The sequence below is a fragment of the Anomaloglossus baeobatrachus genome, chromosome 10 (genome assembly GCF_048569485.1).
Source record: "Anomaloglossus baeobatrachus isolate aAnoBae1 chromosome 10, aAnoBae1.hap1, whole genome shotgun sequence".
Lineage (NCBI taxonomy): Eukaryota > Metazoa > Chordata > Amphibia > Anura > Aromobatidae > Anomaloglossus > Anomaloglossus baeobatrachus.
In genome coordinates, this window is record NC_134362.1 from 206,995,117 (window position 1) to 207,020,872 (window position 25,756).

Here is a 25,756-nt window from a genome sequence, read left to right on the forward strand (position 1 = left end):
TTTTCTACTGAGGTGCAAAAGAGAAGTCAATTTCAGGACATGAAGCATAGATTGCACCAAATCTGAGTCCCCTACGCTATGCTATACCAGGCGAGGCTGAGGGTGACGGCGAGAAATACTAACCATTCCACTGACACTCCTAAAGTTGCGCGCTCCTGGCTGGATCAGAATGAGAGGACGCTGTGGACCCCCGAGACCTGACTGATACACATGGCGTCCCCTATGAAACTTCTGCTTACACAGCTTGGACTCTTCTATTATTAAGTTGAATATAATATACTAACGGATGTTGGAGCAGTGGCGGACATATTACCGGTGAAGCCGATGCAGTGGCACAGGGGCCCGGAGGTTCAGGGGGCCCTTGCTTGTCGGCCAGTAATGCGGGCAATCTGGCCTGTTGGCTAGAGTTCCAAGCTCCAGGGGCCCCTGGCCAGATCACCCTCATCACACGCAGCATGTCGGGCAGGGAGCGATCCTGCAGCTCCGCACAGTGTAAGCAGCGGAGCGCAGGTATCTGTCCTCTGTTCCCTGCCTGGCACTTTCTCTGTGATATATGCGCGCGTACCCTGATGTCGCGTGTGTCATTTGACAAGTTCCCGGCAAGAGAAGAAGCAACGCAACCGGCAACCGTACAAGAGAAGCAGCGGCAGGGGCCTGTGCAAGAGAAGAAGCAGCTCAGTGGGGGGCCCATATGGAGAGGCCTAAGGAGGGGACAATAAGGAGGAAGAGGTGAGTGGTGACTAATTACCTGAGGAGGGGACAATGAGGAGGGGGTGGGTGATTAGTGACTAATATAGGGGATGTAGTGATGTAGTATATTACAGGTGTAGTATATAGGGGGTGTAGTGATGTAGTGTATTATGGGTGTAGTATATGGGGATTTAATTATACTTACAGTACATCTCTGAAGCTTTGTCGCTTTAGAAGAGGGGGTCCAGGCACAATTTCTTGCACAGGGGCCCCAAGCTGTCAGTGTCCGCCCCAGCATTGGGGTGTTGGACCCCTATCAGGTCACATGTATGTAAGATGTCTAATGATCCGCATGTTTTCCAAAGAGAAAAACCTTCCTCCCAAGGTATCTTTCTTCCCCACCCCCCCATCTACCCCTTCTACCTCTCTCCCCCATTCCCTTTTCCCCAAACACCTCCCATCCCCTCCCCCCCTTTCCTCCCCCTTCCCGCCTCCCGTTCCTTCACCCCTCTTCCCATGCCACCATCCCCCCTCCCTTTTTCCCCCTCTCTCGTTCCTCTTTTCCTTTACTCAGAGGTGAAGTCACTGAGTTTAATGTAGTACTCTGAGGTCAGGTTACCTACGGACACAGGTGGAAGACCATGGGACTCTCCAGTTGTGACCGCAGCTAACCTGAGTGACGTCACCTTTGATCGCTGAGGCTCAGTCTCTGCCTGAAGTTACAGCAGGCAGTCATGTTCTATGGCCGCTCACTGTAACATCAGATGTAGCAAAGTCGGGATCGTTGTGGGACCTCGTGTGGATTATGTTGGACATTCAGGGGTATTTTTTGGGTTAATAAAGTAGTGCAAGAGGGGTTTTGTTTGTCTTTTATTTCAAATAAAAGATTTTTTTGGCGTTGTTTTTTAATTCTTTTCACTTATAGATTAGAAATGGGGGGGTCTCAGATGCCTCCCCTTATTATTATGGAGCTTATGGACAGCTGTGAGTTTACATTAACTCCTTATTACCCAGAAGGCCACCTCACCACGGCAATCGAGAAGTGCCAGGTAAAGCTCCGGGATAGTCACATCTAATGGATGCAACAATCCCGGGCAGCTGCAGGCTGCTATTTTTAGGCTGGGGGGCCCAATAAGCATGGGTCTCTCCAGCCTGAGAATACCAGCTACTAACTGTTGGCTTTATCATGGCTGGGTATCAAAATTGGGGGATAGCACCATGTTTTTGTTTTTGTTTTTTTAATTATTCATCTAAATAATTAAAAAAAAACAAACAAAAAAAACCACCACATGTGGTTCCTCTAATTTAGATACAGAGCCAAGATAAGTGCACATCTGGGGACTACAGCCCGTAGCCGTGGGCTTTATCTGTGCAAGGTATCATAATATTGGGAGACCATACGTCACTTTTTTTATTTAATTATTTTTACACCACGACAGACAAACACAGCACCTGTGATTGGATGCAGTCTGACACGCTGCCAGTCAGGCTGGGGGCGTGTCTGACTGCGATCAATCACAGACGCTTGTGGGTGGGGAAAGCAGTGCATATGCATGACACTAATTAGTGGCCCTGAAAGTAGAATGAGCAGCCAGGAGTACAGTCGTGCCCGAGACTGGTATGTATAGAGCACTTGCTCCTATCCCCCTATCCTTTCTACCAGCATTTTAAGCACTGGATTCGTGTCTCCAAAGACTTATATGGGGTCCGGCATCCGACCAGATACCTGGGATCAATTCTGAGTATTTGCGAGTCCATCCAACACTACTTGCAAGGTGAAAAACTGAGATTACTGGAATCTCAGACTTTACTAGAACAGAATTTTATTAGCATGGATTTGCATAATACCAATGCAAAAACCATGCTAAAAACCGCAGCAAAAACGCCCTGTTTGAACATACCCTAATGGTGAAGGATGCGAAATACGTTGGCCCTGTTATTAGGGTCACAGCAGGGATGGGGCGGCTTCTTTCGATATGTTATAAATGCACTTATGTTTGGATGTTGAAAAGGTTAATAAAAAGTTATCTAATTAAAAAAAGATCCCTTTATGAAGTCAATGAGCAGACATATACGTTTTTCCCAGGGATAAGTTCACAAACACTAACAACTTGAACTTACAAGAGCGGAAACGCTGACCCCTCCGGCAGATTCACCAAATATAGTGACAGATTTGGGATCACCCCCAAAATCTGCAATGTTTTCCTGTATCCATTGAAGGGCGGCAACTTGGTCCAGAAATCCATAATTGCCAGGTAACTGTTTGTCTCCCGTACTGGAAAAAAAAACAAATTTGATGGCGAAACAGAGCCTGAAACTAATATCTGTCCCATACAGCAGGACCCCCAAACTCCAGTCCTCAAGACCCATCAACACTGGATATTTTCAGGATTTCCTTAGTATTGCACAAATTATTGTTTAATCACCTGCACACAGGAAGACTCTAGGTATGTCAGCACGCTGTGTTCTTGATTTGACAAAAAAAACCCTGCACCCTCTAGCAGACTTTGACAAATATAAACACTGCGTTTTGGATGCATTTTTGACAGTGCGGTTCCACGGAGATTCAGCTCTGCTACACCCCTGTTCTATCACAGCAGCACTGTAGAGCATGACTGCCCGCTGACAGCACAGACAGAGCCGCACGATGAGAATGAACTCGGATGAACTTCACCTGACTTCATTGTCATCGCGCTGCTCTGTCTGCTGTCATGAACTCGGATGAACCTCTGAGGTCAGTGCCAGGACACAGGCAGTAGTGCGGGGTTCGTCGCAGTGACGTCAGAGCTTCACCTGAGTTCATGATCATCGCGCGGCTCTGTTTCTGTGTCACCGCCTGATTTGCAGTCGCAGGTGAAGAACTCATTGCATTTTGTCAATGACACAGTGCAGTTTTAAATGCAGCCAAAACGCAGGAAAAAAAGCATGTGCGCATACGGCCCAACACCTGTATAATGCTATGGAAATCCTGAAAACATGACCTGGTGGAGGCTCCTGAGAACTGTAGTTTGAGGATCATTGCCTTACAGAAAACAGCAGATAAATCTACATAAAGATTACTGATCCTGAGTTACCTCCTGTATTATACACCAGAGCTGCACTCACTATTCTGCTGGTGCAGTCACTGTGTATATACATTACATTACTGATCCTGAGTTACCTCCTGTATTATACTCCAGAGCTGCACTCACTATTCTGCTGGTGCAGTCACTGTGTACATACTGTACATTGCATTACTGACCCTGAGTTACATCCTGCATTATACTCCAGAGCTGCACTCACTATTCTGCTGGTGCAGTCACTGTGTACATACATTACTGATCCTGTATTGTACTCCAGAGCTGGACTCACTATGCTGCTGGTGGAGATTTGCAAAATAATTTGAGTGTCTTTGTAAATTATTCCTATATGTAAAATGGTAAATGATGAATAAGGGAGGATATACATTATGGAGGAGCGGGAATATCTTTACCTGAAGAATCCTAGGATCCCCACCCTGTACTGAATGCTCACAAGCACCACGTTCTCATAGGCGCTAAGTGCAGAACCATCAAACATGGTGGAGAACCCGAACAGCAGCCCCCCACCATGTATAAAGACCATGACCTGGGGAAAGAAGGGAACAGAATAACATTTATGAGAAATGTCATTCTTCTTCACGGCCTACCACTAGTAAGCGTCTCATAACACGGCATATAGTGTTGTGTGCTGCAGTAGATAATCACTCACACATTTAATATTACAGAAGTCAGAGAAACGTAACAAAGAATAAATGTAGGAAGCGAAGGTGAAAGCAAAGAACGAAACACAAATATTGAAATAACAGAGACTTGGAACCAAAGTCCCCGATCCCCGGCAGCGGTGAGGACGCGCTCCGGGCCTCAGGAGAAGTAAACACCGCAGATACTTACAGGTAAATTAGATTTCTTGTCTCTGTCGGCCGGAGTAAACACGTTCAGGTACAGGCAATCTTCTGAGGAACGGGGCAGGTTAAAAGAGGTCTGGTAATATTCGCCGACCCCACTCATGACATCTTCTGCCTGTAAACACCTGAAATAAACAGAAATCAATAAAACAATTATTCACTTGCATCACTGAAATGATCAGCGGGTGAATTAAGTATTGAACACATCGCCGATTTTCCAAGTAAATATATTCCTAAAAGCGATATTGACATGGAATTTTCACCAGATGTCAGTAGCAACCCATCCAATCCGCACAGACAATGAAATCAAACCAGAGATGACCAAAAATTTAGTTTTGTGGTGTAATAATGAGAAATGACACAGGGAAAAGTATTGAACACATGAAAGTGCAAAAAAACATGGAAAGTTATGACACCAACTGAAATCTAGCAGTATATAAAAAGCAATATCAGCTGGTTCAGTTGATGGCCTATAGAGTGGTATCATTATTAAGGGGCCACACAAAAAACATCTCAGGATGAGTAAAACCAGGGAGCTGTCTCAAGACCTTTGTAACTATATTGTTTTAAAACATACTGATGGCATTGGTTACAGACAACTTTCTAAACTACTGAGGGATCCAGTGAGCATTTTGGAGCCATAATTCAGAAGTGGAAAGAACATCATTTCACCATAAACCGGCCATGAGCAGGTGCTCCCTGCAAGATTTCAGAGAGAGGAGTGAGACGAATTATCAGAAGAGTTGTCCAATAGCCAAGAACCACATGGGGAGAGCAATTCTGCCACTTAGTGAAAAAGAATATCAGCTGGTTCAGTTAATGGCCTATAGAATGCTGTCTCACTATTAGGTTGTTACACAAGAAACATCTAATGATGAGTAAAACCAATGAGCTGTTTCAAAACCTTTTCAACCATTATGTTTTAAAACATACTGATGGCATTGGTTACAGAAGAATTTCAAAACTATTAATGGCTCCAATGAGTACTGTTGGAGCCATAATCCAAAAGTGGAAAGAACATTTCACCATAAACCGGTCATGACCAGGTGCTCTCTGCAAGATTTCAGAGAGAGGAGTGAGACAAATTATCAGAAGAGTTGTCCAAGAGCCAAGAACCACCCGTGGAGAGCAACAGAACGACCTGTAATCAGCAGGAACAATTGTTTTAAAGACACTAAGTAATGCACTCCCCCTCCATGGCCTGTATGCACGCTCACAACGCAGGACTCCACTGCCGAACAAAGAGCAGGTTCAAGGGCGTTTAACCCTAGAACGCGCAACCATAGAAATCTACAATAGAAAACAAGTAACCTAGCAGGCCTGCGAGGCCCCAGGAATGCGTTCTAGGGTTAAAGCTTACTGAACAACAATTAGCCACGCCTGTGAAATACAGCGAAAATATTTTCTGGTAAAATGAGAGCAAAAAAGAGAATTTTGTTTACTTACCGTAAATTCTTTTTCTTATAGTTCCGTATTGGGAGACCCAGACATTGGGTGTATAGCTTCTGCCTCCGGAGGACACACAAAGTACTACACTCAAAAGTGTAGCTCCTCCCTCTGAGCTTATACACCCCCTGGAGAAACCAGATCTAGCCAGTTTAGTGCACAAGCTGAAGGAGAATAGCCACCCACAAGTAAAAACAGAGCATGAACCGGAACAACCGGAGCCTCTGTCTACGACAACAACAAGCGGAACAAGAAACTGCCAACAGGCAACAGGGAGGGAGCTGGGTCTCCCAATACGGAACTATAAGAAAAAGAATTTACGGTAAGTAAACAAAATTCTCTTTTTCTTTATCGTTCCTATGGGAGACCCAGACATTGGGACGTCTCAAAGCAGTCCATGGGTGGGAATAAACAGAAAAACTGAGAAGTAGGCAGAGCCTAACTTCACAAGTGGGCGACAGCCGCCTGAAGGATGCGTCTGCCCAAGCTCGCATCTGCCGAAGCATGAGCATGCACTTGGTAGTGCTTCGAAAAGGTATGCAGGCTAGTCCAAGTGGCAGCCTGACAGACTTGCTGAGCCGTAGCCTGGTGCCCGAAAGCCCAAGAGGCACTGACAGCTCTGGTCGAGTGTGCCTTGATCCCCGGCGGGGGAGGCACCTGAGAACCCAGGTAGGCATCCAAAATGGTGGACCTAATCCAACGGGCTAAGGTCGGCTTAGAAGCAGAGAGGCCCTTGTGCCAACCTGTGGTTAGCACAAAAAGAGAGGTGCACCGCCTAAGGGCAGCGGTGCGAGACACATAGATCCGGAGCGCCCGCACCAGATCCAGAGTATGCAACGCTTTTTCAAAGCGATGAACAGGAGCCGGACAAAAGGAAGGTAGGGTAATGTCCTGGTTAAGGTGGAAAGGAGAAACCACCTTAGGGAGAAAGTCCGGAGTCGGACGGAGAACCACCTTGTCTTGATGAAAAACCAAAAAAGGGGACTCCGAAGAGAGCGCAGCTAAACCAGATACTCTCCTGAGGGAAGTTATGGCCACTAGAAAGACCACTTTCTGTGAAAGACGAAACAAAGAAACCTCCCTAAGAGGTTCAAAGGGGGGTTTCTACAAAGCCGTGAGAACCAAATTGAGGTCCCAGGGATCCAAGGGCCGCCGGTAAGGCGGAATGATGTGAGACGCACCTTGCATGAAGGTGCGGACCTGAGCCAGCCGGGCGATACGCCGCTGGAACAGCACTGACAGAGCCGAGACTTGTCCATTGAGAGAGTTGAGGGACAGTCCCAGCTGCAGACCGGACTGTAGAAAAGACAGAAGGGTCGGCAAGGAAAAAGGCCAAGGAGAATGGCCAGAAGAGCGACACCAGGACAGGAAAATTTTCCAAGTCCTGTGATAGATCTTGGCAGAGGAAGACTTACGGGCCCCAGTCATCGTGGAGATGACTTCAGGTGGGATACCAGAAGCCGTCAAGATCCAGGACTCAAGAGCCACGCCGTCAATCTGAGAGCCGCAGAATTCTGGCGGAAAAACGGACCTTGTGAGAGAAGGTCTGGACGGTCCGGAAGATGCCACAGCACCTCTACGGACAGATGGAGCAGGTCTGGGTACCAAGCTCGCCTGGGCCAGTCCGGGGCAATGAGAATGACTTGACGGCCCTCCATTCTGATCTTGCACAGAACTCTGGGCAAGAGAGCTAGAGGGGGAAACACGTAGGACAGACGAAACTGGGACCAGTCTTGAACCAGAGCGTCCGCTGCGAAGGCCTGAGGATCGTGGGAGCGAGCCACGTAAATTGGAACCTTGTTGTTGTGACGGGATGCCATTAGGTCCACGTCCGGAGTGCCCCACTTGCGGCAGATTGACTGAAACACTGTCGGATGCAGGGACCACTCGCCACTGTCCACGGTTTGACGGCTGAGATAATCTGCCTCCCAGTTTTCCATGCCTGGGATGTGGACTGCGGATATGGTGGACTTGGAGTCCTCCGTCCATTGAAGGATACGTTGTACCTGCAACATTGTCAGGCGGCTGCGTGTCCCGCCTTGGTGATTGATGTAGGCAACCGCTGTCGCGTTGTCTGACTGGGCTCGGATGTGCTTGCCCGCCAATAGGTGGTGAAAAGCTAGGAGAGCCAGGAGCACGGCTCTGGTTTCCAGCACATTGATCGAGAGGGCTGACTCGGACGGAGTCCAAGTGCCCTGTGCTCGGTGGTGGAGACATACCGCTCCCCAGCCGGATAGACTAGCATCCGTGGTGAGGACCACCCAGGACGGAGCCAGGAAGGAGCGTCCCTGAGACAGAGAGAGGGGCCGAAGCCACCACTGAAGAGAGCTCCTGGCTTGTGGCGACAGAGCCACTAACCTGTGCAAGGAGGAAGGCCGCTTGTCCCAACAGCGGAGAATGTCCAGCTGCAGAGGACGCAGATGGAACTGGGCAAAGGGAACAGCCTCCATTGACGCCACCATCTGACCCAGCACCTGCATCAGGTGCCTGATGGAATAACGGCGGGGTCTCAGCAGAGAGCGCACCGCCAGTTGGAGGGATTGCTGTTTGATCAAGGGCAACTTCACAAGTGCCGGAAGAGTCTCGAACTGCATCCCTAGGTACGTGAGACTCTGGGTCGGAGTCAGAGTGGATTTGGGCAGATTGACCAGCCACCCGAATTGGGCTAGAGTGGCGAGAGTGAGCGAGACACTCCGCTGACAGTCTGCGCTGGATGAAGCCTTGACTAGAAGGTCGTCCAGGTAAAGGATCACTGCCAACCCCTGTAGGTGCAGGACCGCAATCACTGCTGCCATGACCTTGGTGAATACCCGAGGGGCCGTGGCTAACCCGAAGGGGAGAGCCACGAATTGGAAATGTTCCTCTCCGATTGCAAAACGTAGCCAACGCTGGTGAGAAACTGCAATTGGCACATGCAGATAGGAATCTCTGATGTCGATGGATGCCAGGAAATCCCCTTGGGTCATTGATGCAATGACTGACCACAGAGATTCCATGCGAAAATGCCGCACCTGAACATGCTTGTTGAGAAGCTTGAGATCCAGGATGGGCCGGAAGGAACCGTCCTTTTTGGGGACTAGGAAGAGATTTGAGTAGAAACCTCTGAACCGTTCCCGGGTGGGAACCGGTACAATTACTCCGTTGGCCTGCAAGGATGCCACGGCCTGAGAGAAGGCGGCGGCCTTGGAACAGGGGGGAGTTGACAGAAAATATCTGTTTGGCGGGCTGGAAGAGAATTCTATCCTGTAGCCGTGGGAGAGGACATCCCGCACCCACTGATCGGAGACGTGTTGAAACCACGCGTCGCCAAAGTGGGAGAGCCTGCCACCGACTAAGGACGTTGCTGGCGCGGACAGATAGTCAAGAGGAGGCTGCCTTAGTGGCAGCAGCTCCTGCGGTCTTCTGTGGACGCGCCTTTGTGCGCCAGTTGGATTTTTGGTCCTTGGCTGAGTTAGTGGACGAGGCCGAGGGCTTAGAGGACAACCAGTTGGAGGAACGAAAGGAACGAAACCTCGACTGGTTCCTACCCTGGACAGGTTTCGGTTTGTGGCATGGAAGTACTCTTCCCGCCAGTAGCTTCCTTAATAATTTCATCCAGTTGTTCACCGAATAGCCTGGACCCAGCAAAAGGGAGCCCAGCAAGGTACTTCTTTGAAGAAGCATCTGCCTTCCACTCTCGAAGCCACGAGATCCTGCGGATAGCGAGGGAATTAGCCGAAGCCACCGCAGTGCGGTGAGAAGCCTCCAGCATGGCAGACATGGCATAGGATGAAAAAGCGGAAGCTTGGGAAGTTAAGGCAACCATCTCGGGCATAGATTCCCTGGCGAGGGAATGCATCTCCTCTAGAGAAGCAGAGATGGCTTTGAGAGCCCACACTGCTGCAAAAGATGGGGAGAACGAGGCCCCTGCCGCCTCATATACAGATTTGGCCAGAAGGTCAACCTGACGGTCAGTGGAATCCTTAAAAGAGAGGTGCCATCAGCCACTGATACCACGGTCCTGGCTGAAAGTCTAGACACCGGGGGGTCTACCTTTGGTGAATGAGCCCACTCCTTGACCACCTCAGGTGGAAAGGGAAAACGGTCATCAGAACCACGCTTTGGGAAGCGTTTGTCAGGCCAGGCCCTAGGCTTGGTCACAGCGGCCTGAAAACTGGAGTGGTTAAAGAACACACTCTTTGTCCTCTTAGGCAAGGTAAACTGGTGCTTTTCTGCCAGAGAGGGTTGCTCCTCTGATACTGGCGGATTGAGGTCCAGTACAGAATTAATGGACGCAATCAAATCACTAACATCTGAGTCACTTTCGGACAGATCAATGGGGCACATGGAGGTAGCATCCGAGCCCCCTATAAAGGCATCCTCCTCGTCCTGCGAGTCAGCCTCTGAAACAGAGCCGCGGGACGAGGAAGGGGAGGGAGCCCTACGTCTCCTCTTAGGAGGACGGGGCCTGGGACCAGATGAAGAATCCTCTGTGAGCTCTGCTGAGAGAGCCCTAGCAGCAGAGGCACCCTGTGAGGGGGGGCTGATGCATGTTCAGCAAAGTCCGGGACAGCTGTCCCATGGAATCGGCAAAAGACTGGGAGATAGACCTGGTTAAGGATTCTACCCAAGCCGGGGGTTCAGCCACAGGAGCCAGAGCAGCCGGAGGGACCACTGTGGGTGCGATTCCAGGCTGAGGCATTGTCAGGTGAGAGCAGGCATCACAATGTGGAAATGTGCTCGGATCAGGCAGCACGAGCTTACATGCATTGCATACTAAATATAGCTTTGGAGCCTTGCTCCTCGTGTGAGACATGCTGCTGAAGTGGGGGCTCTGCTAGAGTGACCCCCAGAGAGTATATACAGAGGCCCACAACCAGAGGTTGTGGCTTACCAGACCGCTGGGGCGGTGTTGTGTGCCCTCCAGATCCCAAAGCCCGGACCCCCAAGCACCTCAGCAGGGATGCTGCAGCCAGTGATGATCGCAGAGAAAAACGCTGATAAAATGGCGCCGGAGCGAGGAGAGGGGGTGGGACCAACTCTGAGAGCGGGATCTGGAGGGCCAAAGAGACTTACAGGGGAGGAGACATGTACTCAGTGAGGAGTGTCTCTCCCCTGTGCAAAACAGCCGCTGGGCAGAGCCGCACTGTCCCTCTGCATGAATGACATGCGAGGGCAGTGAAACCGAAAGCAGGCCTCCGGCGAAGCTGGGGCCTAAATTTGAGCGGTGCGGCCGGCGCGCAGGCACCATCGGCGTGGTTCTCAGTCGACAGCCAGAGAACCGGCCGGAAATGTCAGAAAACTCACTCAGCACACTCTCCCACCATAATAAAGTACAGGGACCCCCAGAATATAAACGTCTCAGGTACTTAGCTTGCTGAGACGCAGGGCCAGGTCCCTGGGGATGAGTGCTCCGTCCAGCAGGATCCTGAAGGGCTGCGGATGGAGACCGGTCTCCTGCAAAGCATGGAGAACCGTGCTGGCTCCCACTTCAAGCCAGAGCCCGAGGGATGGTGAAGAAGCGCGGCATTTAAGGCTCCAGCCTTGGAATCAACCTTAACAGCACCGCCGACACAGTGGGGTGAGAAGGGACATGCCGGGAGTCCAGACTTGGACCCGCTTTTCTTCAAACTCTTTCCAAAAATGAAAAATCAGATGAGAATGCATGTGTGGATGTATGCCTCCTGAACACAAAGCAATGAACTGGCTAGATCTGGTTTCTCCAGGGGGTGTATAAGCTCAGAAGGAGGAGCTACACTTTTGAGTGTAGTACTTTGTGTGTCCTCCGGAGGCAGAAGCTATACACCCAATGTCTGGGTCTCCCATAGGAACGATAAAGAAAGTTAACTCTTCGGATGCCATAATACACACCGTGTTTGGAGTCCAAGAGGCAAATCATCCCAAAAACACCAAGATCAGTGACGCTTGATGATATGAACATCATGGTGTGCGGCTGGGTTTCAGTATACGGCACTGGTAAACTTCATATAATTGAAGAAGAGATGAATGGACAAATGTCCAGAGACATTCCTGATAACAATCTGCTGCCATCGCGGTCTCCTGTAATATTTGTGATAGTTATTGCGCCACTGGCCTGTATAGTGAGAGCCCATCCAGATGTAGAGGGGTTTCAATACGGAAGAGAAGAAGAAAGAATAGCGCTTTTTGCAGATGACGTATTGTTATTTCTTGGGAAGGCTGAGAGTTCACTATGTGTGCCCAAAATATAACTGAGGAGTTTGGGATCTATTCAAGTCTAAGGATCAATTGGAAAAAATCTTCAATGATGCCTCTGATTCATGATGCTGAACGGAGACGGGTGGGCTTGAGATGGGTATATCAGTTTGTGATGGTGGGTTGTTTATGTTCAGATGCTGGGAGTGTTGCCTTGTGTGTACATTGTCCTGTCTGCAGGTTAATCACCCCCTGCAGTGCTTCTGTCCCTAGGTCTGGGGTAAGGGGTCATGGAATCCACCCAAACTCTCTAATTACCTGGGAGATTATTCAGTCTGTCTGAGTACAAGAGACAAGCAGGAAGATTTATCCTCTGTGGGTGAAGCTGGGGCTACGGGCAGCACGCCAGAGAGATTTGGACATTTATCCCATTACTGGACTACTTTACCCTCTGTGTGGTGACCTTCTGGATTGTATGGAATAAAGGTTCTTTGGATTGTTCACCCATCTCCTGCTCTGTTGACTGTGTGATATCAGAGAATGGCCCAGTGAAACAGTTTTTTTCAGATGGACAGTTCCGCTCATTTGTACAGCTGAAGCAGGACTACTGTCTGCCACACGCAGATTTTTTTCAAGTACTTACAATTGAGGCATACCATAGAAATTCAGGGGCATATGATAGACTTGTCTGTGTCATACAGTGGGATCTTGGAAAGTGTAGTACAGTCCAGTGCTACAAAGGGAATCAGTTCCTTATTGTATAACTTCTTGCTGAGGGGCATCTTGGGGGACCCTATGGGTAGCATAAAGTTAGGGTGGGAGAGGGATGTTGCTCCTATTACTGTAGATGAAGGGGAAAGTATTCTAGAGTCCATTAAAGCTCTTTCCATTAACCCCTTTACGACCGCCGATACGCCTTTTAACGGCGGTAAATAAGGGTACTTTTTCCGATCCGCCGCTTTTTAACGGCGGTCGGAAAAAAGGGTCTAGCGCCCCCCAGAGTCAGAAAATTTCCGGGGTCTCAGCTGCCGGGGGTAGCTGAGACCCTGGAGATCATGATTCGGGCCGGTTTTTCCGGTCCCCGCTCACCTGATGACCGGTATACACCGTATACCGATCATCAAGTTATAGTAAATGACCGCGCCGGTAAAAAATGATTTATCTCCCATCTGGCATGATCAAACATGCCAGATGGGAGATAAATCTTTTTCCCGGTTCCCTCCGGTCCCCCGGTGTCCCCAAAGTGCCCCCCCCCGACCCCCAACCCCCTCCCGAAAATCCAAGATGGCCGCGCGCACCGGCGATCACAGCAGCGCGCCGGCCGCATTTCCACTGTTCCTATGGTTTCTGTCGTATGTGCCATAACACATACGACAGAAACCTGCTCCCTAGGCCCCGCCGGGTCCCCCCCTACCCCCCCCTGGTGTTCCCCGGTGTCCCCCGGTGTCATACATACCTGTCGCAGCTCTGATCCCCCGCGGCCCCCTCCTCCGGCTCCTTCTCTGCAGACTCCGGTCACATATGAGCAGAGCGCAGCTGTCAGCTTCCTGTGTTCAGGACGCTGGCTGCTCGCACTCTGCAGCTGTGACCCAGGGAGGGTGGGTGCAGATTCTTTGCACCCACTCTCCTAAAATGGAGGGTCTGACCTCCTAGAAAATGGGGGATACGTTCCCTGAACGTGTCCCCCATATTCTAGAAGGTCCAGAGGCGACGTGGGACATCCAAATGGATTATTGTGGATTTTTTTTTTTTCTTTTCAATAAATTGGTCAATCAGGGAATGTTTGGGGGAGTGTTTTTTCAAATAAATTTTTTTTTGTTGTCAATTTTTTTTTTATTACTGTCAATTAGTTATGTCGGGTATCTGATAGACGCCGTGACATAACTAATTGCTGGGCTTGATGCCAGGTGACATTACACACCTGGTATCAACCCCATTCATTACCCCGTTAGCCAACGCACCAGGGCGCGGGATGAGCTGGGGCGAAGCGCCAGAATTGGCGCATCTAATGGATGCGCCACTTCTGGGGCGGCTGCGGCCTGCTATTTTTAGGCTGGGAAGAGTCCAATAACCGTGGCTCTTCCCATCCTGAGAATACCAGACCCCAGCTGTCAGCTTCACCTTGGCTGGTGATCTAATTTGGGGGGACCCCACGTTTGTTTTTTTTTTTTAATTATTTATTTATAAATAATTAAAAAAAAAAAAACAGCTTGGGGAGCCCTCCAAATTGATCACCAGACAAGATGAAGCTGTCAGCTGTGGTTTGCAGGCTACAGCTGTCTGCTTTACCCTAGCTGGCTATCAAAAATAGGGGGGACCCCACGTCATTTATTTTAATTCTTTTTTTTTTTTTTTGGGCTAAATACAAGGCTAGGCATCCTTTAGTGTCACATGAAAGGCAGGTAAGGGGAGCTTCCTCGTTCCTGCGGCGTCACACATAGCGATGTGTGCTGCCGCAGGAGCGACGAACTACATCGTTACTGCTGCAGTAACGATAATCGAGAATGGACCCCCATGTCACCGATGAGCGATTTTGCACGTTTTTGCAACGATGCAAAATCGCTCATCGGTGTCACACGCAGCAACATCGCTAATGCGGCCGGATGTGCGTCACCAATTCCGTGACCCTAACGACTCCGCATTAGCGATGTCGCAGCGTGTAAAGCCCCCTTAACAGTGAGAAATTTTTTGATACAGCAACAGTTTTGTGAAGTACCTGTGGATTCAAAATGTTTACTATACTCCTGAATAAAATCCTTGAGGGGTCCAGTTTCCAAAATGAGGTCACTTGTGGGGGGTTTCTGATGTATAGGTGCCCAAGGGGCCCTGCTAATGTGACATGGTGCGCGCAATTTACTTCAACTTTTCCAAAATTCAAATGGTGCTCCTTCCATTCCAAGCCCTCCCATTTATCCAAACAAAGGTTTTTGGCCACATGTGTGGTATCCCTGCGCTCACAAGAAATTAGATAACAACCTGTGGGGTACACGTTTTGTTGTTGCCTCTTGAAAAAGTGAAAAATGTGTCGCTAAATCAACATTTTTGTGAAAAAAATGAAAATTTCAATATGGCAACCTAAGCTTATCAAATTCTGTGAAGTATTCGTGGATTCAAAATGCTCAATATACACCTAGATTAAAGCCTTGAGGGGTCTTATTTCCAGAATGGGGTCACTTGTGGGGGACCTCCACTGCTTAGGCACCTCAGGGGTTCTCCTAATGCAACATGGCGTCCGCTATTGATTCCAGCCAATTTTGCAGTCAAATTGCACTCCTTCTCTTCTGAGCCCTGTAGTGTGCCCAAACAGTTGATTTCCACCACATACAAGATATCAACAAACTCAGGAGAAATTGCGCAATAAATTTCATGGTGATTTTTTTCCTGTTACCCTTGTGAAAAAAAAAGCTACCTGGTTGAAGTAACAATTTTGTGGTAAAATTTTATTTTTTTATTTTCATGGCTCAACGTTATAAACTTCTGTAAAGCACCTGGGGGTTCAGGGTACTCACCAAACATCAAGATAAATTCCTTGAGGGGCCTAGTTTCCAATATGGGGTCACTTGTGGTGTTTTTTTGCCGTTTACGTACCTTAGGGGTCCTCCAAATGCGACATGGTGCCCGCAATCTTTTTCAGCCAAATTTCCTTTCCAAAATTCAAATATTGCTCCTTCCGTTCCAAGCCCTCCCATTTCTCCAAACAAAGGTTTCAGACCACAAGTGAGGTATCACCGCGCTCATAAAAAAGTGGGTAACAAACATTGGGGTCACATTTTTGGAATTACCTCTTGAAAAAGTGAAAAAATTGATGCTAAAGCAACATTTTTGAGAAAAAAATGAAAATTTTCAATGTGACAACGTAACGTTATCAAAATCTGTGAAGTACCTGTGGATCCAAAATGCTCACTATACCCCTAGATAGAAGCCTTAAGGGGTCTAGTTTCCAAAATGGTGTCACTTGTAAGGGGTTTCTGCTGTTTAGGTACCTTGGCGGACATGTAAATGCAACATGGTGCCCGCAATCTATTTCAGCCAAATTTGCTTTCCAAAATTCAAATATTGCTCCTTCTGTTCCGAGCTCTCCCATTTGTCCAAACAAAGGTTTCTGACCACATGTGGGGTATCGGCGCGTTCATAAGAAAGTGGGTAACAAGTTTTGGGGTTCATTTTGTTGTGTTATTTCTTCTAAAAGTGAACAAATTTGGGGTAGAGCAACATTTTAGGTAAAATTTTATTTTTTGCTTTTTTTCATTCCACTTTGCTTTAGTTCCTGTGAAGCACCTGAAGGGTTAATAAACTTCTTGGATGTGGTTTTGAGTACTTTGAGGCGTGCTGTTTTGAGAATGGTGTCACTTTTAGGTATTTTCTGTCACTTAGGCCTCTCAAAGTCACTTCAAATGTGATGTGGTCCCTAAAAAAATGGTTTTGTGAATTTTGTTGAAAAAATGGGAAATTGCTGATGAACTTTGACCCCTTCTAACTTCCTAACCCCAAAACATTTTGTTTCAGAAATTGCGCTAATGTAAAGTAGACATGTGGGAAATGTTATTTATTAACTGTTTTGTGTGACATAACTCTCTGGGTTAAGGGCATAAAAATTAAAAGTTTGAAAATTGCAAAATTTTCAAAATTTTCATCAAATTTCCGATTTTTTCACAAATAAAAGCAAAAAATATCGTTCTAAATTTATAACTATCATGAAGTACAATATGTCACGAAAAAACAATGTCAGAATCACCGGGATCCGTTGAAGCGTTCCAGAGTTATGACCTCATAAAGTGACACTGGTCAGAATTGCAAAAAATGGCCTGGTCATTAAGTACAAAACTGGCTTCGTCCTTAAGGGGTTAATACAACCCAGAGAAGGTTGCATCTATTTCTGGTCCACCAGGTCTACAGGACCTCAAAAGCATTATTTAAAAGGAATCTTAGAACTGATGATAAATGGCCAAGGCTCAGGAGGGAAGTAACAGATTTACTTCATATGTTCTGGTCATACTCCAAGAACTGATCCTTCGAGGACATTGACAGATAAGGGGCGATTTGAGGCAAAGGTGTGTTATTGTCTGATTTGCTAGGTATGAAGAGATCCAAGATAGGGCCAAGTCTGTGATGCCAAAAGATGAGACAGTCTGAAGTAGGAGAGAATGGTCCACTGTGTTGAAGGCAGAGGACAGGTCCAGGAGGAGGAGAACAGAATGGTGTCACTTGGCTTTGGTGGTTAGTAGGTTATTAGTTACTTTAGTAAAGCCAGTTTCAGTTGAATGATACAGTCGGAACCCAGATTGTATCCGGTCAAAGAGGGAGCAGGAGGAGAGGTGAGAGGACAACTCAAGATGGACATGCTGTTCCAGTAATTTTGCGGCTGAGGAGAAGTGATAAAATCGACCCGTTCCCTATTTAGGGTCCAGCACTAGGCACATCTAGGGTCAGGTTTCCGGCATGGCGCATAGGTGTGGAACCTATCTAAGGTGGTGAGGGACCCAAGGGCCCAGCAACAGATTTGGTTAGGGATCATCACCACCTCTCCCTTCCCTAGACGCAGGGGGTTCCCTTCCCTTACGCCGCTCGCTTGGTATTCCCTCTACCTAGCGTGACAATCGGATGGGTTGTTACCAATATATGGTGAGAAATTTATGTCAATAGCAGCTACAGAAATATATTTACTTAAAAAATAGATGACGTGTACAATACTTATTTCACCAGCTGTATATACACGATACTTCACTACGATCTCATCACTGATACATGAGACTCACATTGGAGGAGGCTCGGAGGCGTCTCTTACAGATTTCCAGGGCTCAGGAGGTTCTGGATGAGCAAATCTCAGTTTTCCCACAGGAGGTTTCGCAAAAGGAATTCCATAAAATACATCAACGGCTCTAGATGTCTCCTTCACTGGCACCGTAACGCCCCACAGCTCTCCATATTTGGTGGCTACTAAAGGTCTTACATCTTCACACATAGAAATCAAAAATAGTTTAGGGACAATTAACAAAACAATTAATGTTTCACATTCTCCTGTCCTTGATGGCTCCTCCTGCTCCTGCATACAGCGTGTGCTACTGCAATATATTTACTAACCCTACTGTACAAATATAAGTACTGACCCCTTCCCCATGGAACAAGAACTTTTATATTACTACTGCTGTGGATGAGCGAATACCTATGACAATATTACCCCTAAGGAGAAAATGTATCAATAATACTGCCCACTATGTACAAGAATATACCTACCATAATACTGCCCTCTATGTGCAGGAATATAACTATTATAATACTGCCCACTATGTACAAGAATATACCTACCATAATACTGCCCTCTATGTACAGGAATATAACTATTATAATACTGCTCGTATGTACAAGAATATAACTACTATAATACTGCCCCCTACGTACAAGAATATAACTACTATAATACTGCCCCCTATATATAAGAATATACCTACTATAATACTGCCCTCTATGTACAAGAATATAACTACTATAATACTGCCCCTATGTACAAGAATATAACTACTATAATACTGCCCCCTATGTACAAGAATATAACTACTATAATACTGCCCCCTATGTACAAGAATATAACTACTATAATACTGCCCCCTATGTACAAGAATATAACTACTATAATACTGCCCCTATATACAAGAATATAACTACTATAATACCGTACTTCTCCTATATACAAGAATATAACTACTATAATACTGCCCCTAGATGTAAGAATATCGCTATTAGATTCTAGCATTCTGCACCTGATTCTCACCTGTTCCAATTGTAGATATAAACAATGTGGTAAGCAGCAGAATATGCGGCAGACTCCCCATGTCTCGTGCGTTGCAGTCTCCGGGGATCCTGCTCTGATCCAGGCTTTTTCTGCGCAGTCTGATCTTAGGTCACTGGTATAATCTTTCTCGTTACTGTTTAACATATCACAGTATAACGGCAGATCGGCCAGCAGCGGCATTAATAGCCAAGTAACAGGGCTACACCCATATATCTACAATGCAATGCATTGGCACCCGCCTGTACACACTGTGGGTTGGAAGCTGCGGCTCTTTAACCCCTGAGCATTTAGTAATTTAGCATTCACTTTTTTATAGGATAATATCTCTGCAGACAGAGGAGGTGACCTCCGCTCTCCATATATACAGTATAGTGTATGGTCTGTCAGAGAGAGTACAGCCCTGTGATTTCAGACGGTGTTATGTCGTCACTGGGTGAAGAGGATTCTGTAAGGTCAGGGTAAGCTGCAAGGACTGGAGGTGTTTGCAAAGAGGTTGGATTGGCTTGTGGAGCAACAAGGAACAGCAGAACTGGATATGTTGTCAGTATACACCATGTGTGACCCTACAATCACACAGAGTGGGGGTCAGTATACACCATGTGTGACCCTACAATCACACAGAGCGGGGGTCAGTATACACCATGTGTGACCCTACAATCACACAGAGCGGGGGGTCAGTATACACCATGTGTGACCCTACAATCACACAGAGCGGGGGGTCAGTATACACCATGTGTGACCCTACAATCACACAGAGCGGGGGTCAGTATACACCATGTGTGACCCTACAATCACACAGAGTGGGGGTCAGTATACACCATGTGTGACCCTACAATCACACAGAGCAGGGGTCAGTATACACCATGTGTGACCCTACAATCACACAGAGCGAGGGTCAGTATACACCATGTGTGACCCTTCAATCACACAGAGCGGGGGTCAGTATACACCATGTGTGACCCTACAATCACACAGAGCGGGGGTCAGTATACACCATGTGTGACCCTACAATCACACAGAGCGAGGGTCAGTATACACCATGTGTGACCCTTCAATCACACAGAGCGGGGGTCAGTATACACCATGTGTGACCCTACAATCACACAGAGCGGGGGTCAGTATACACCATGTGTGACCCTTCAATCACACAGAGCGGGGGGGGTCAGTATACACCATGTGTGACCCTACAATCACACAGAGCGGGGGTCAGTATACACCATGTGTGACCCTACAATCACACAGAGCGAGGGTCAGTATACACCATGTGTGACCCTTCAATCACACAGAGCGGGGGGGGTCAGTATACACCATGTGTGACCCTACAATCACACAGAGCGGGGGTCAGTATACACCATGTGTGACCCTACAATCACACAGAGCGGGGGTCAGTATACACCATGTGTGACCCTACAATCACACAGAGCGAGGGGTCAGTATACACCATGTGTGACCCTTCAATCACACAGAGCGGGGGGTCAGTATACACCATGTGTGACCCTACAATCACACAGAGCGGGGGGTCAGTATACACCATGTGTGACCCTACAATCACACAGAGCGAGGGTCAGTATACACCATGTGTGACCCTTCAATCACACAGAGCGGGGGTCAGTATACACCATGTGTGACCCTACAATCACACAGAGCGGGGGTCAGTATACACCATGTGTGACCCTTCAATCACACAGAGCGGGGGGGGGTCAGTATACACCATGTGTGACCCTACAATCACACAGAGCGGGGGTCAGTATACACCATGTGTGACCCTACAATCACACAGAGCGAGGGTCAGTATACACCATGTGTGACCCTTCAATCACACAGAGCGGGGGGGTCAGTATACACCATGTGTGACCCTACAATCACACAGAGCAGGGGTCAGTATACACCATGTGTGACCCTACAATCACACAGAGCGGGGGTCAGTATACACCATGTGTGACCCTTCAATCACACAGAGCGGGGGTCAGTATACACCATGTGTGACCCTACAATCACACAGAGCGGGGGGTCAGTATACACCATGTGTGACCCTACAATCACACAGAGCAGGGGTCAGTATACACCATGTGTGACCCTACAATCACACAGAGCGGGGGTCAGTATACACCATGTGTGACCCTACATTCACACAGAGCGGGGGTCAGTATACACCATGTGTGACCCTACAATCACACAGAGCGGGGGTCAGTATACACCATGTGTGACCCTACAATCACACAGAGTGGGGGTCAGTATACACCATGTGTGACCCTACAATCACACAGAGCGGGGGTCAGTATACCCCATGTGTGACCCTACAATCACACAGAGCGGGGGGTCAGTATACACCATGTGTGACCCTACAATCACACAGAGCGGGGGGTCAGTATACACCATGTGTGACCCTACAATCACACAGAGCGGGGGTCAGTATACACCATGTGTGACCCTACAATCACACAGAGCAGGGGTCAGTATACACCATGTGTGACCCTACAATCACACAGAGCGGGGGGTCAGTATACACCATGTGTGACCCTACAATCACACAGAGCGGGAGTCACTATACACCATGTGTGACCCTACAATCACACAGAGCGGGGGTCAGTATACACCATGTGTGACCCTACAATCACACAGAGCGAGGGTCAGTATACACCATGTGTGACCCTTCAATCACACAGAGCGGGGGTCAGTATACACCATGTGTGACCCTACAATCACACAGAGCGGGGGTCAGTATACACCATGTGTGACCCTACAATCACACAGAGCGAGGGTCAGTATACACCATGTGTGACCCTTCAATCACACAGAGCGGGGGTCAGTATACACCATGTGTGACCCTACAATCACACAGAGCGGGGGTCAGTATACACCATGTGTGACCCTTCAATCACACAGAGCGGGGGGGGTCAGTATACACCATGTGTGACCCTACAATCACACAGAGCGGGGGTCAGTATACACCATGTGTGACCCTACAATCACACAGAGCGAGGGTCAGTATACACCATGTGTGACCCTTCAATCACACAGAGCGGGGGGGGTCAGTATACACCATGTGTGACCCTACAATCACACAGAGCAGGGGTCAGTATACACCATGTGTGACCCTACAATCACACAGAGCGGGGGTCAGTATACACCATGTGTGACCCTTCAATCACACAGAGCGGGGGTCAGTATACACCATGTGTGACCCTACAATCACACAGAGCGGGGGGTCAGTATACACCATGTGTGACCCTACAATCACACAGAGCAGGGGGTCAGTATACACCATGTGTGACCCTACAATCACACAGAGCGGGGGTCAGTATACACCATGTGTGACCCTACATTCACACAGAGCGGGGGTCAGTATACACCATGTGTGACCCTACAATCACACAGAGCAGGGGTCAGTATACACCATGTGTGACCCTACAATCACACAGAGTGGGGGTCAGTATACACCATGTGTGACCCTACAATCACACAGAGCGGGGGTCAGTATACCCCATGTGTGACCCTACAATCACACAGAGCGGGGGGTCAGTATACACCATGTGTGACCCTACAATCACACAGAGCGGGGGGTCAGTATACACCATGTGTGACCCTACAATCACACAGAGCGGGGGTCAGTATACACCATGTGTGACCCTACAATCACAGAGAGCAGGGGGTCAGTATACACCATGTGTGACCCTACAATCACACAGAGCGGGGGGTCAGTATACACCATGTGTGACCCTACAATCACACAGAGCGGGAGTCACTATACACCATGTGTGACCCTACAATCACACAGAGCGGGGGTCAGTATACACCATGTGTGACCCTACAATCACACAGAGCAGGGGTCAGTATACACCATGTGTGACCCTACAATCACACAGAGCGGGGGGTCAGTATACACCATGTGTGACCCTACAATCACACAGAGCAGGGGTCAGTATACACCATGTATGACCCTACAATCACACAGAGCGGGGGTCAGTATACACCATGTGTGACCCTACAATCACACAGAGCGGGGGTCAGTATACACCATGTGTGACCCTACAATCACACAGAGCGGGGGGTCAGTATACACCATGTGTGACCCTACAATCACACAGAGCGGGGGGTCAGTATACACCATGTGTGACCCTACAATCACACAGAGCGGGGGTCAGTATACACCATGTGTGACCCTACAATCACACAGAGCGGGGGTCAGTATACACCATGTGTGACCCTACAATCACACAGAGCGGGGGTCAGTATACACCATGTGTGACCCTACAATCACACAGAGCGGGGGGTCAGTATACACCATGTGTGACCCTACAATCACACAGAGCGGGGGTCAGTATACACCATGTGTGACCCTACAATCACACAGAGCGGGGGGACAGTATACACCATGTGTGACCCTACAATCACACAGAGCGGGGGGTCAGTATACACCATGTGTGACCCTACAATCACACAGAGCGGGGGTCAGTATACACCATGTGTGACCCTACAATCACACAGAGCGGGGGGGTCAGTATACACCATGTATGACCCTACAATCACACAGAGCGGGGGTCAGTATATACCATGTGTGACCCTACAATCACACAGAGCGGGGGGTCAGTATACACCATGTGTGACCCTACAATCACACAGAGCGGGGGTCAGTATACACCATGTGTGACCCTACAATCACACAGAGCGGGGGTCAGTATACACCATGTGTGACCCTACAATCACACAGAGCGGGGGTCAGTATACACCATGTGTGACCCTACAATCACACAGAGCGGGGGGTCAGTATACACCATGTGTGACCCTACAATCACACAGAGCGGGGGTCAGTATACACCATGTGTGACCCTACAATCACACAGAGCGGGGGTCAGTATACACCATGTGTGACCCTACAATCACACAGAGCGGGGGGTCAGTATACACCATGTGTGACCCTACAATCACACAGAGCGGGGGTCAGTATACACCATGTGTGACCCTACAATCACACAGAGCGGGGGTCAGTATACACCATGTGTGACCCTACAATCACACAGAGCGGGGGGTCAGTATACACCATGTGTGACCCTACAATCACACAGAGCGGGGGTCAGTATACACCATGTGTGACCCTACAATCACACAGAGCGGGGGTCAGTATACACCATGTGTGACCCTACAATCACACAGAGCGGGGGTCAGTATACACCATGTGTGACCCTACAATCACACAGAGCGGGGGGTCAGTATACACCATGTGTGACCCTACAATCACACAGAGCGGGGGTCAGTATACACCATGTGTGACCCTACAATCACACAGAGCGGGGGGTCAGTATACACCATGTGTGACCCTACAATCACACAGAGCGGGGGGTCAGTATACACCATGTGTGACCCTACAATCACACAGAGCGGGGGGTCAGTATACACCATGTGTGACCCTACAATCACACAGAGCGGGGGGTCAGTATACACCATGTGTGACCCTACAATCACACAGAGCGGGGGGTCAGTATACACCATGTGTGACCCTACAATCACACAGAGCGGGGGGTCAGTATACACCATGTGTGACCCTACAATCACACAGAGCGGGGGTCAGTATACACCATGTGTGACCCTACAATCACACAGAGCGGGGGTCAGTATACACCATGTGTGACCCTACAATCACACAGAGCGGGGGTCAGTATACACCATGTGTGACCCTACAATCACACAGAGCGGGGGTCAGTATACACCATGTGTGACCCTACAATCACACAGAGCGGGGGTCAGTATACACCATGTGTGACCCTACAATCACACAGAGCGGGGGTCAGTATACACCATGTGTGACCCTACAATCACACAGAGCGGGGGTCAGTATACACCATGTGTGACCCTACAATCACACAGAGCGGGGGTCAGTATACACCATGTGTGACCCTACAATCACACAGAGCGGGGGTCAGTATACACCATGTGTGACCCTACAATCACACAGAGCGGGGGGTCAGTATACACCATGTGTGACCCTACAATCACACAGAGCGGGGGTCAGTATACACCATGTGTGACCCTACAATCACACAGAGCGGGGGTCAGTATACACCATGTGTGACCCTACAATCACACAGAGCGGGGGGTCAGTATACACCATGTGTGACCCTACAATCACACAGAGCGGGGGGTCAGTATACACCATGTGTGACCCTACAATCACACAGAGCGGGGGGTCAGTATACACCATGTGTGACCCTACAATCACACAGAGCGGGGGTCAGTATACACCATGTGTGACCCTACAATCACACAGAGCGAGGGGTCAGTATACACCATGTGTGACCCTACAATCACACAGAGCGGGGGTCAGTATACACCATGTGTGACCCTACAATCACACAGAGCGGGGGTCAGTATACACCATGTGTGACCCTACAATCACACAGAGCGGGGGGTCAGTATACACCATGTGTGACCCTACAATCACACAGAGCGGGGGTCAGTATACACCATGTGTGACCCTACAATCACACAGAGCGGGGGTCAGTATACACCATGTGTGACCCTACAATCACACAGAGCGGGGGGTCAGTATACACCATGTGTGACCCTACAATCACACAGAGCGGGGGGTCAGTATACACCATGTGTGACCCTACAATCACACAGAGCGGGGGGTCAGTATACACCATGTGTGACCCTACAATCACACAGAGCGGGGGTCAGTATACACCATGTGTGACCCTACAATCACACAGAGCGGGGGTCAGTATACACCATGTGTGACCCTACAATCACAC

At 48.6% G+C, this 25,756-nt stretch overlaps 1 pseudogene; it reads right to left on the reverse strand.

Annotated features, from left to right (window-relative positions):
• Positions 1-19,199, reverse strand: part of LOC142254863 (fatty acyl-CoA hydrolase precursor, medium chain-like) — a 52,845-nt pseudogene extending 33,646 nt beyond the window's left edge.
• Positions 19,200-25,756: the final 6,557 nt, after the last annotated feature.